The 11,489-nt window shown below is 43.3% G+C and overlaps 1 long non-coding RNA gene across 4 annotated transcripts; it reads right to left on the bottom strand.

The window, feature by feature from the left end:
* Nucleotides 1-932: 932 nt before the first annotated feature.
* LOC116151952 (uncharacterized) lies at nt 933-9,574 on the bottom strand. Of its 4 annotated transcripts, none has more exons than XR_004135529.2 (4): nt 9,519-9,574; nt 4,646-5,069; nt 3,995-4,142; nt 933-1,893 (listed from the first exon to the last, which is right to left on the bottom strand). It is a non-coding gene; the product is annotated as an uncharacterized LOC116151952 (long non-coding RNA). The 4 variants fall into 4 exon arrangements; XR_010377650.1 differs by having other exon boundaries at nt 4,646-4,955; XR_010377651.1 differs by lacking the exon at nt 9,519-9,574 and adding an exon at nt 8,951-9,507.
* Nucleotides 9,575-11,489: the final 1,915 nt, after the last annotated feature.

Here is an 11,489-nt window from a genome sequence, read left to right as displayed (position 1 = left end):
GCATCGGAATTCTGTCCAGGATGCCACGGTACTGGTACAGATGGCCGGCTCCTCTTTGCCCACCCGGCTTTGGAGGTACGGGCACACTTCCCGGGCTTTTTCATTAGCAGACGCTGACCTGAGGCTGGGCTGCCCAGTTCTCCTGTGTTAGCATCAGCCAGCAAAGCAAACGCCGGCGGAGGCGGGAAAGTGGACACTACTCCCCGCCCCTGCCTCTGGGCCAACGACGCGCGCGCCCGCGAGCACAGTACCGGGCGGGGTCTAAGGGCGCGCGGCCCGGGCGCTGTCTGCGCAAAGCTGGGAAAGAGCGGCCTCAGGAGGCTGACGCCGGTCTCGCCCGGAATAGTCTGGCTCAACCCCCGCCCGCCCTACAGCGACCCTGGGTTGCGGCCAGAGTTTCTCGGAGGCTCCGGAGCCGAAGGGGAAACCGCTTCTCCGTTACCTCAGACGGCTTGGCTTCGTGGAGACCGCTTCCACTTCCTCGGGTTCAAGCGCAAGTCTCCGCCCCTCCAGCCACCGCTGTAAGGAGGACACTCTGCCCGCGCCAGTCAGAGGCGGGCCCAGCGAGGGTCCGGGGTCGGGGGCGCAGGACCAGAACCTCACAGGTCGGCCTGGCCCGGCTAAGACTGGCCAAAAACCTTCCAGCGCCGCGGTCCGCTCCCTCTGCACCGGGCTCTCCAACCGGAAGGAGAGGTGACGTACTTCTGGGGAGGGCCTCGCTCAGCCCCTCGCTTGCAGACAGCCACAGTCCGGGTTCAACGGGCGGAGAAAGTATTCGTGCCCCTCTATCTCCAGGCCCGCGGAGCCCTTTCCGGCCGTTAGGTCCTGCGTGGCCGCGGGTGGCCGTGCCTTGTAACCGGGAGTCCAGCTCCTGCCAGGGTTGGAGCCGTACCCCAGACAATTCTCCCACCCTCCGCCAGTAAAACAGCCAGTTATTTTATCAGCAAAATGAGTTTATTAGCGAACAGAGAGTTGCAATTTAGAACATGAAAACTCTGGCAATCATAAGCAGTCTGGAGAACAAAGGCAAAGAAGGGTACTTTTACAGAGAGGACCAGGAGTTGCAAGGGGATGTTATGAGTCCCCTGGGGGAAAACTGGCAGTTTTAAATGGAGTGGTTTTTCATTGGCTGAATCGTTCCAGTCTTTGATTGGCTCGGCTGTTGCTGGGCAAGGAGAAATTCTTCCTCCTGCTGGATAGTAAAGTAGTAACCTTCCTCTTGGCAATGCAAAAGTACTTCTCTTTCTAACACAATTGGTGTCTACTGGTAGGGCCTGAGATCTTCCCCTCTGAACTCCCAATTCCATTTTAGATGAAGTTATCCTTTATAATTTTCACAAAGGCAGTTTTGCTCTGGTCAGGGTTAACACCCCCTGAGGGGGTTGTACCCATATCTGGGCCTGGCATGCTCACAATGATTCTGGTTTTGTTTTGTTTTTTTTCTTGTTAGATAGTTTATAACCTGTGAAATAAGTTCCATTTATAGTTCTTGTCAGAGAATTAAGAACTTGCTTCCTTGCCAGGAAGAGAGTTGCTCAGGGTCACGCAATTTACCAGCAGCAGGTCCTTCAGTGGAATTCAGGTCCCCTTTGTGCTATCTTCTGATTTTCCTACCACTGCGTGCTCCCTGCAAGATGGGACCCTTCTTTTCATTTGTATGTCCTGCAGCGTTTGGCAGAGTTGCCTGGGTAAGACTGGCATTCCATAAATATTTACTGAGTCATATTTAGAAGAACCTGAGTATTTGCCGTTGTCAGTGTTCTTCCAGTTGTCAGTGTTTTCACAGTGTCAGCTGGTACTAGTCAAGGGATTATTCATTAAGTCTACTACGTGTAGTCAGTGTTCCAGAGCCAACAGGACAACGTCTTTGATTCAAGGAGTCTGGCAAAAAGACTGAGGGAGTTTCACAAATATCAGTAACACAACGTAGCAAAGGGTAAGACATAAGCTGTGGGAATTCTAAGGAAATGAAAGTTGATTTGGAGTTGGGAAAAACTTATACAAGATCTTGAGGGATTTTCCCACAGCAGAGAGTGGGGCCACATTCCAGGCAGAAGAAAAGGTAAGAGCAGAGCCTTGAAAGAGATAAGCATTTGAGAAAATCTGTAGTACTTTTTAAATTAAATATTATTGAGCTACATTTAGAGAAAGAGTTAAAGTTAGAAAATAAGTTCTTGTGAATCTATTATGGAGTACTTTGGGAATAAAGAGACTGCCTTTAAGAAAATAAATAAAATAATAAAGAACATCATTTGAGGGTTTTTGAGGGAGCTTCTTTCCACGGCAATTCATCTGGAGCTAAGTTTAAGGTAGGAATGAAAATGGAACCATTAACAAGTCATTATGCTATTTTTTCTTTTAAGTAGACTGGTGTTACACTCCTTTGAGACATAGATTTTGATCCTTTTTGAGTGAGAAAAGGGTTAAACAGATGTGACAATAATAATCATCTGCCTATGTCGCTTGAACGTATTTCAAAGAAGGTTCATTTCCTCAGAATCCCAGGTTGGGACTTAGTTTTTTCAAAAACAACTACTATTTCCAGTCTCTCAGAACTAGTGGACAGTAATGATTTTAGGTTTGAGATCCTCATCATCTGCAATAATCCCAGCAGGACATGATGGTGGCTCAGAGTGGACTAGGGAGGTGATGACGAGAGGTGGCGTGCCCTTCAGAGCATCACCCCTCAGAACCTGCACCAGTCAGGCAGCACCACGCAGACCTATACCCCCAAGGTATATCCAGTTTCCAGAGTCCCAGCTCTGCAGGACCACTCTTTCAGGCTTCCAGGTTCAAATAAACCTAACTTTCCCCTATGATCTCCCTACTCCTTATGTGGTCGCTTCAGTTACCTTCTCTGGGACCTTAGTGTCTACATCCCATTGATAAATCAACCCTGCACTAACCACTTGAGAATAAATTTGTAGATTTATTGTAGGTTGTATAAACAGCAACACTCTCAAGTATATCAATTTCTTCTAATATGTAACTTAGACTCCTGGTTTGATACAGACCAAACATTAAAAAGCCAGTTTGGGGGGGAGGGTAAAGCTCAAGTGGTAGAGCGCATGCTTAGTATACAGTAGGTCCTGGGTTCAATCCCCAGTACCTCCTTTAAAAATAAATAAGTAAACCTAATTATCCCCCACCAAATTAAAAAAAAATTTTTTAAGCCCGTTTTTCCCTGTAGGTTAAATACTAGGGCTCTCTATATAGTTTCTCTACCTCCATTCCTTACTGAAACATTTTATCTAACTGATAAAATTTTTCAGTTAACACTAATCCTTTTTCCCAAGGATTCCTAAGCACTTCCAATAGATTGCAATAAATATTCTCACAACCCTGGGGGAGGAGAGAGAGAAATGAGGAGTTTGGGATTAACAGATATACACTGCTATATATAAAACAAATAACAAAGACCTACTGAATAGCATAGGGATCTATATTCAATATCTTGTAATAATCTATAATGGAAAGGAATCTGAAAAAGAATATATATATATATATATATATATATATATATAAAATATATATAGAAGAAGTGTGTGTGTGTGTATATATATATATATAGAACTGAATCACTCTGCTGTACACCTGAAATTAGCACAACATTGTATATTAACTATACTTCAATTAAAATAATGGTTAAAAAATAGAATGGGGAAAAAAAGAAAATAAGTATGTATAAACTTTTAACAATGGATACTGTGAAGTGAATTGCTCCTGTGATGATATAAGCAAATCTAAAATTTCTTCATGCTAATATAATCATTATCATGACAGATTAAAAAAATACATTCCCACAATCAAAAGAAGTAGGGCAAAGCCTGCAGAATGTTAATAACCCTTTTTACACTTCTATTTTGGTTTCTCAGCCTAAGGTGGCAGATAAGTGGTCACATCCAAAACTACAGCTGGGCCCCTCACGCCTCCTACCCCACTTCCTTTCCTCTTGCCACCTCTTGTCTGCTCCTCCTGTGAGGGACTGCCTTACCAGTCAGTTTGGGAACAGCCCTGGACTTCTGGGATGCTGGGCTAGTCTGTGCCATTTCATCACTGACTTCACCAGGGCCAAATCCTTGCTTTCACCGTTATGAGCTCCAGCCTCCTCAAAGTCCTGCTGCTCATCCTCAGTGTGGCTTCTGGATAGAGACAAAGAGAAGGACTGAGCAGTTTCACATGTGCAGGTCACAGGACTCTAGCAAATAACTGCCTGTACTATGGTAGTTTTGGATGGTAGCATTGCAATCCTGTCTTACAGCAGGCATTTCAAGATCCAGAAGATTCTCATTTATAGAACTGGCTCAGGTCATTATAACATGCATAGGAGAAAGCTTAAATTCTACGGGGACAATATCTTCCTTCCTTTATTCATAGCAGCCGAGACCTACTGAAAGCTCAGTGAGTGATGAGTGTCCCACCTCTCTCTCTTCCTACCCTCCTTCCTTCAAAGGTGAAAGAAAATCTATTCTCTAATAAAAGGTGGCATGGACACCAATCAGAAAAACAAAGAAGTACTTAAGAAGCAGCAGCTACATCAAGTTTCTCCATCTTGTTGCAGCTGCCTGTCCCTTCACCCAGACCCTCTCCAACCTGATCTCCATTTTCTCTTTCCATACTCCTCTTCTCACCATTGCCTTCTTACCACTGCCTTCATTCTCAGTCCAAATGCTGCACCAGTCATTGCATTCTCAAAGCTTCCTAGATGACACACCCTCATCCAGGCTTGGATCTCCCTGTGAAGGATGGTTAGGAATTGCTTCAGCTCCAGGATCTTCTCCTTGAATGTAGTTTGGGCTGCAACCATCACAAGCAGAGCTCCCAGAGTTGGCTGAGGGCCTTGTGAGTAAGGCCCAGCAGTTGCTGATAACGGGTGAGTCTGAAGATCTGGTGGGAGATCTCCAACTGGCCAATCCCTCTGAGAGGTCAGGATCTGCCATCAGCCACCTGAGAGACTGTGAGCAATAAAGAGGAATTCAATTCCAACTGAGGCTGATGTGTAGCTTCAAATTCAGTTCTACAATGTGGAGAATCACCTCCAGGTAGGCCCCTCTGATAAAAACTTCACTCTGGAAAGAGAAAGAGGTCAGTGTGACAGTTCATTTCTACCTCATTTTCCTAAGTGTGGGAAAGAAGGTATAGATTTCTTCTCCCATTCAAATCAGCCTGGCATGTGAGACAGTGTTACCTAATGGAAACAGCACAGACTTTGACCATCAGGTATATCCAGCTTCCAGTCCCAGCTCAACTCCACACTTACTGATCTGGTGCAAAATATTCAGCTTCTCTAAGCCTCTTTATCTCATGTGAGCGTAACAATACCTACCTTGCAGCAGAGAGAAAAAGATTAGAAATGCTATTTGTGTGCTTGGCAGTTAGAAGGTGCAGAGTGAATGCTCTGAGGTGGTAGTGAGAGAAGCTCCGCCTTACAGGAACTTCCTCATAGCATATCTCACTACTTGACATGTATTTATTGGTTTAATGTCTGTCACCCCACAAAAAGGTAAGGTTCTTGGAGAGTGGGTAATTTGTTTTGTTCATTGCTGAATCACAGCACCTCGAGTAGTGTCTGGTGCTAAATTTATATTTGGCAAGTGAATGAATAGGTGAAAAAACAGGAGGAAGACTGGGGTCTTCAGACCTAATTAACCAGATGTCCAGTACTTAAGCATTATAAAGAATACAAAAGGAGATGTAGACTTGTCTCTGGCTGAGATGTGTCTGACCTCTGTCTCCCCTTTGTTTTCACTCTTAAAGCTCCAGGGCAGGATTTCTGAACTCCAGCAATATTGACATTTTGGGCTGGACAGGTCCTTGTTGTCTGTGTGGGTGGGTGTCCTGTGCATTGCAGTATCCACTAGATGTCAGGAGCACCCGCTAGTTGTGACAGATTGACTCCAGACACTGCCAAATGTACCTGGGCAGCAGCTGCCCCCGGTTGAGAACCCTTGGTCAAGGCACATATCATTAGGCCAGGCTGGTACAAGAGTCTCCCATCTGTCCCCTCTGGACTTCTTGACTTTCTAATAATCTAATCTAATTGCTGAAAAGCTTCAAGACTTCCAAATGCCACTAAAATAAGCCAAGATCTCCTAACTTGCAAGGCTCTCCCTGGCATTCAAGCCTCCTCTAGCCTCACTGTGCACTACCCTACACACATTCTACAATCCTGCACAGGTGAACTGGTCCTGTAACAGGCTCTGTGCTCTCCAGCCTTAATGCCTTTACAACTAATCTTTTCCCAAGGCCTGATTCATTCTTTCCATAGAAACCGAACACGAGGTGCTGCCAGTCTGCATTACTCCCAATCAAAGTAGAAAGGGCATCTGAGCCAGGGAATTAGAAATGGGGAAATGGGAAAAATTTTCCAGGAGTGCACCATCATAGACAAGAAATCCATAGGATGAGGACTGGTAACACCACCATCATTGCCTTCTTGAAACCTCCTGATAGTTTTGAATTCCTCAGCCCTGCCTGTAACTTTCTCTCAGGGCATCTTCTCTTAGTGAAACTGAGTCCCCCTACAACTGAGTTTCCTTAATGAGTTTATGATTAATCTCTCTATCCAAAACATTATTCTCTTTCTTGTCCCATCTGACTTCAATCCTCTGCTAACTGACCACTAATCAGCCAGAGACAGATGACTAAGATTGCTGTTCTCCATAACATTGTTAATGTAATACATTTGCTATTATACATATCATCATTAATCTACAAACTCAGGATGAGTTAACAGACCCCCAGGTCATGGACTACCTGGCCTGATCATTGTGAACCATAGCCTCATAACTGAGAACCAGTGACTGCCAAAATTATGATCAAGAAATGTCACATAATAGAATGGCCAGCATCAAAAAGTCTGCAAATAATAAATGCTGGAGAGGGTATGGAGAAAAGGGAACTCTCCTACATTGTTGGTGGGATTGTAAATTAGTGCAGCCACTGTGGAGAACAGTATGGAGGTTCCTCAACAAATTAAAAGCAGAGAGTTATCATACCATCCAGCAACCCCACTCCTGGGCATATATCCAGAGAAAACTCTAATTTGAAAAGATATATGCACCCCAATGTTCACAGCAGCATTATTTACAATAGCTAAGACATGGAAGCAACCCGAATGTCCAGCGATAGATGACTGGACAGAGAAGATGTGAGACACACACACACACACACACACACACACACACACACACACACACACACACACACACACACACACACGTATTACTCAGCCATAAAAAAGAATGAAACAATGCCATCTGCAGCAACATGGATGGCCCTGGAGATTGTCATATTAAGTGAAGTCAGGAAGAGAAAGACAAATACCATATCACTTATATGTAGAATCTAAAAAAAAAAAGATACAAATGAACTTATTTACAAAACAGAAACAGACTCACAGAAATAGAAAACAAACTTATGAATTAAAAAAAAAAAGAAAACAAACTTACGGATACCAGAGGCAGGAGAGGGGTGAATAAATTAGGAGTTTGGGATTAACAGATACAGACTAGTATATGTAAAATAGATAAACAAGGACCTACTGTACAGCACAGAGAATTATATTCAGTATCTTGTAATAATCTATAATGGAAAATAATCTGAAAAATCACTTTGCTATACACCTGAAACTAACACAACATTGTAAATCAACTATACATCAATTTAAAAAAAAAGATCACAAATCAATAACCTAACTTAGCACCTTAAGGAAGTAGAAAAAGAGTAAATTAAACTCAAAGCTAGCAGAAGGAAAAAAAACAAGTAACAATTAGACCAGAGATCAATGAAATAGCAGAAAAACAATAGAATCAATGAAATGAAAAGCTGGTTCTTTGAAAATATCAGCAAAATCGACAAACATTTACAAAGACTGAAAGAAAAAAGAGAGAAGACACAAATAACTAAAATCAGAAATGCAAGTGGGGACATTATTTCCAATCTTAGGGGAATTAATAAGAGAATACCATGAATAATTATAAACCAACAACAAATTAGATAACTTAGATGAAAAGACAGAGTCCTAGAAAAACACAGATTACCAAAAGTGACTCAAGAAGAAATAAGAAATCCAAATACACCTAGGTTATGGACTGAATTGTGTCCCCCTGAAATTAATGTGTTGAAGCCTTAGCAGACTAATGCAACCTGTAACAAGTAAATATAATTGAATAAGTAATACAAACAATCTCCCAGCGTGTTACCAAAGATGCGGAAAAACTGGAACCTTCATATTTTGCCAGTGGGAATGTAAAATGGTTCAGCCACTGTGGAAAATCATTTGGCTTTGCCTGAAAACTTTAAACATTAAATACCATATCATCCCACAAGTCCATTCCTAGGTATATACCATCCCTCCCACCAAAGAACTGAAAACAGATGCTGTTACATATATAAGCAGGCTCACAGCACCACTAGTCACATAGCTTAAAAATGGAAACATCTCAGATGTCTATCAACAGATGAACTGGTAGACAAATTGTGGTCTATACATACAATGGAATATTATTTGTTTATAAAAATGAGTGGACTATTGATAAATGCTACAACATTGATTAATCTTTAAAACATAATGGGAAGTGAAAGAAGCCAGACACAAAAGGTCACACATTGTGTGATTCCATTCATGTAAATATCTAGCCTAAATAAATCCATACAGACAAAAAGCACAGATTTTTGCCAGGCTCTGGGGATACGGTATCAGAAGAAACTGCTTAATGGACAAATTTTACTTTGGAGTGATGAAACTGTAACTATACAGAGGGGGTAGCTGTACAACACTGTAAATGTATTAAATGACTAAATTATCCACTTTAAATAGTGTTACTTTATGGAAAATTTCACCTCAATAAACTACTTTCTAAAGGGCAAAAAGAAAAGTCACATAAATGTCAAAAGATGATCAATTCAAGCCTCGTTGTTCTTAGAAAAAATAAATAAATAACCCTACCTTAAAGACCAAGATGGAATGAATCTGAGACTTGTCTTTTACTCCTTTGGCGCCCAGCAAATAAACCCCTTTCTTTGCAGCAAACACTCGCTGTCAGACCGGCTTTTTGCGACCCGGGCACACGGCCTTTGCTCAGTTACACTACTCCATCTAATACCAGAATTTACTTCCCCGGGTCTATCTACTCCGCTAGTTTGGGAGCTCTCTGAGAGTAAGGAGTTGTCTTCGAGTCCCCACTGCCCAACACAAGGGCCCACAAGGACGCGGAAGGGCCATAGTGAAAGAGTGTTTTATTAGCAAAAACCATAAGGGCAAGAGGCTTGGAGCCCCTAAAAGCCGTCTTCACTAGGAAAGTGAGCGGACTGGAGCCCTGAAGGGCAACGGGGCCGACACACCAGGCTACCTCGGCCCCACGCCTCCAAGAGGGTGGAGGTCCCGGCTCAAGGCCGCTGCGAGTCTTTCCGTCCCACGACTCAGAACACAAGGCGAGAGCTTCAGGAGAAAGGCCAAAGCCGCTGCGCTCGAAGCGGACCCGCGGGGCAAAGGCTATCTTAGACGCTCGACTCACCCGCCCAACCGTCGTTTCCAGCGTGCCAGGCCGGAAGCTGCCGCGGGGGAAGCCGGGACCTTGGCCTGACGCATGCGCAAGGACCAAGACAGTAAAGAGCGCCGCGGGACACGCAGGCGGTGCCCTGAAGAACAATGATCCCCACCTGGTTCCGCCCTCCGCGAATGGACAGTAGTCTGCCCCAAATGAAGAGGCAAGATCCTCCTTGCGTCATAACCTGGGACCAGGAATGCTGTTCGACAATCGGGGGCCCTGTATCGGGGCGTTTGTTAATCTCTCCGATTGGTTACAGCTGTTGTGTTTGACACGCGCTTCCGCTTCTGTTACTTGGTTGCGGGGAGGGGTTGGTTCATATACCCACCCTGCCAGGGCTCTTACTCTTTTTACAGATGTGACAACAGTAATGACGAGAGCGTAATACTTCGTGCGTGATATAGTTTAATCACGGACGTACTAACTTATCCTCATACCAATCTTATGAAGTAATATTACTACTATTTTTGTTCTTCAGACGAGGAAACTAAGACAGGGTTTAAGCGACTGGCAAATCACAGAAGTGGGGCTAGAACTTGCTTCTAATTCCATGCTTTCCCCCCACCTGTTTTAGTTTTTCGTATTCCAGAAGTACAGCAAAACATTCTTAGCTTAAAAACAAATCCTTTCATCTCTTATCTCCCAAACTTACATTCCCTCTCCAGAGGAAATAACTTTTATTAGTGTGTATATCTTTCTGGACCTTAATCTGTAATTTTGCCTATTTACTGTATCTTCAAGTGTTTCTGCTTCAATATATCGACTTCATCTTTGTATTTTTCAGCTCTTGCATTTGGCATTTACTATTATATATTCAATCTTCAATCATTTCTCTTCTGATGGACATTCAGATACTTCCCTAATTTTCACATGTGTGCACGTGTGTGTGTGTGTACGTGATTCCAGATTGGAGTATTTGAGATATATTCTGAAGAGGGAACTGCTGGATTGGGATGTAGAGTGTGAGGGAAAGAATAGTGAAGGCTTCTCTCTGCCTTTATTCTGGCCCTGCTTCATCCATCCATCATTTATGTACAATCTGGTTGCACAATGAAGAAGTAGTACTCCATCAGGATATAAATGGAGGGAGTTGGGATATGAAATAGATTGATAAACGTCCTTATGGAAAGTGTTCCATCTTGGATTACGTATAAACTAAGTAGTTTTCTCTAAGCAATGGCACATGTTTTATCTATTTTAATCTCTACAGTGCTCCTGCCAGCTATTATATTCAGTTTACTGATGATGAAACAAAGTACTAGATATATCTGCTGGCTACCATGGCTAGTTATTTGTGGAGTACACCAAGGGGCTCAAGTCTCCTGGCTCCTAGTGTCATGAACTTTCTAAGGTACCTTGCTGCATTTGTATTCAGAGGGTAGGGTAACTAGATGGCTATATTGACAGGAGAGAGGGAGAGAGAGAGAGAGAGAGAGAAAGAGAGAGAGAGAGAGAGAGAGAGAGAGAGAGAGAGGTGAAGCAGAGTCTGACTGTGGGAAGAAGCAAGGGAAGAACCCTGCTTGTCAGTAGTCCTAGTCACATGTCTCTCAACCACCAAGAAATTTCTCTAGTGCACCCTTAAGGTCCTGGTTCCTCAGGCTGTAGGTGAGTGTGTGAAGCATGGTGTTAAACTATGATAAGAACAGGAGGATAAGGAACTTGGTCTGATCGAGGAAGTAACTATTATTACACTAGATTTAGTCATAGATGACTGCCTGAAAGAGAAGTCTACTGCCACCACATGGGACCTGCAGGTTCCAAAGTGTATGCTCCTCTCTGTCCTTGGCTGAGCAGATCCTTGGACGGGTTTGAAAAAGTAGCCATAGGTGACAAAAATCAAGCCCACAGAAACCAGTAGGAAGATGATTGTAGTTTAAAAAGACACTGAACTTTTTGAAACATTTATCTCTACATGTAAGCTTTATCAAGGTGGGCATC

Source organism: Camelus dromedarius, chromosome 24 (assembly GCF_036321535.1).
Source record: "Camelus dromedarius isolate mCamDro1 chromosome 24, mCamDro1.pat, whole genome shotgun sequence".
Lineage (NCBI taxonomy): Eukaryota > Metazoa > Chordata > Mammalia > Artiodactyla > Camelidae > Camelus > Camelus dromedarius.
This window is presented reverse-complemented; position numbering and strand designations above follow the sequence as displayed.